This window comes from Cantharellus anzutake (assembly GCF_015039405.1).
Source record: "Cantharellus anzutake strain C23 chromosome Unknown EI90scaffold_10, whole genome shotgun sequence".
Taxonomy (NCBI): Eukaryota; Fungi; Basidiomycota; class Agaricomycetes; order Cantharellales; family Hydnaceae; genus Cantharellus; species Cantharellus anzutake.
The window spans coordinates 1,221,704-1,223,575 of record NW_024066960.1 but is presented as its reverse complement, the minus strand read 5'-3'; the positions used below and the strand labels follow the sequence as shown (position 1 = coordinate 1,223,575).

General features: G+C 49.9%; 1 non-coding gene across 1 annotated transcript; it reads left to right on the top strand.

The window, feature by feature from the left end:
- Positions 1 to 671: 671 nt before the first annotated feature.
- On the top strand, positions 672 to 745 carry EI90DRAFT_t75. Its single transcript has one exon. It is a non-coding gene; the product is annotated as a tRNA-Ala (tRNA).
- Positions 746 to 1,872: the final 1,127 nt, after the last annotated feature.

Genomic DNA, 1,872 nt, shown 5'->3' with positions numbered 1-1,872 from the left:
GATGTGTTACTTGGCACAGCGCTCCTGGCACAAGTCGCTGAGGCTGAAGCCCTCCGCCATGGAGACACTCCTTCATCTCAACCTGGTCTCTGACAGCACGGGCATGTGCGGGCATGGGAATCTCAAGTGGCAACCCAGAATTCCTGCCTCACTCGTTCCCACGCCGTCTAATAAATTGGTAAAAATGCTTATCGGCTGTGTGAAATTTATCTCCGGCTTCATTTCCAATTTCGGCTCTTAATTCTATAAATCCGCTGAGAAATCGCTTATTTCCTTATATTTTCATATTTTGCCATCATTTCAGATATTGATTGATATTCTTTTATTGTTACTGTTACCCTTTTTTTATTATTTCGCCTAATAAGGTATGCAGGTGCCATATGGTACCAATATTTCCCATCAATTATTCTAAAAATAATTGTTCCTTATATCCTGTACATACCGGATTTTGGAAAAGAAGTTCTCCCCTCCCCAATTTTCTCTAAGGTGCTAGGATGCGCTAGAGAGGGTGTGAGTGTGTGGAATTCCAACAGTAGGAATAAGGGCAGTGATCTAGCTCACAACGAGTGAGTAGTGGACACTGAGCCCGGACCTTGCGGAAATCCCGGAGAACCCACCACGGAGTTAAGGATCGAGAGAATAGCTGTTGAAATAACCACCTCAGCCTAACAGGGCATATGGTGTAATGGCTGTGCACACTGAGTTCGCGATCCAGAAGACTGGAGTTCGATTCCCAGTATGTCCAACTTTTAGGTCTTCCCTAAAAGACCACGTGCAAATTCCAACAATAGCGAGTTTAGTCAAGAAAGTAGGATTTTGGAGAGTTTGGCCCCACGAGCTTAGTCAGCATAGAGAGCTGTGAGCCCTCTTTCAATGCAGCAGTAATCCCCCCAGGATGGGGACACAATCTGAGGGCAACCACCACCCCGTCACTGTCATATCCATACAATCCCGACCTCCGCTCCGGGCTCCCGGAACTCTGAACTCCGACTTCCAGAGCCCTACTTCCCTTCCATCACCTTCTCCTTGCCGACTCCCAAGAGGTTATCCCACCTCCAGCTCGGACACCACCTTCGGTCCGACTCCAGAACATTCCGGGTCCGACCCCAACCTCGACACCTTCCAGACGAGTACGCAAAACCTATGCTCCCGACTCCGGACCTCCGCTCCGGAATCCCGTTCGCGTCTCCGTCTCCGGAACCTCCAGTCTTAGCTCCAACCTCGGACTTTGACCCCACCTCCGCTTATACCCATTGTATTGGTTAGCTCATTCCATTTAATTGCCTTTGCCAATATTCCGGAGTTTAACTTCCGAGTTCGGACTTTCCGGACTTACCTCGGACCTTGCAACTATTGCATTGACCTATTCAATTCCGCTATTCCCCCTCATTCCTATTTGGGCTGCTGCTTCCTTCCTATTCAGTCAGCTAGCCATTCCCCACTCCCAACCTCCTCCCTTCCTCCTTGGGCCTTGGCCCTTCATTCCTCCTTTGAGAAACACCATTGAGTCAAACCCTTGACCCTCGGTGTTGTTCCTCTTTCCATCTCCCTTTGTCTCCTTTTGTCCTACCCTCGCTCCTTTTGATTCCGGACCCCTCCTTATATACAATGTACATAGTAACTTGTAACCTCAGTCCGAAATCGACATGAATTCCCCCAAGAGACTTTCCCTCTGCTAGATCCGAAATTAGGGACCCCCAGGACAACCAGCAATGGCACAGCGCTCCGCCTGAGTCGCTGAGGCCGAGGTCCTTCCACGCTAAGTCTCCGATTCCATTCCGGAGTCGTCCGAATCCGCCCGATTCTAACAGTCACAGCAAATGGCCCAGGGGGCACAGGACACCACCCTAGGGGACAAACCCTTTGAGGAGG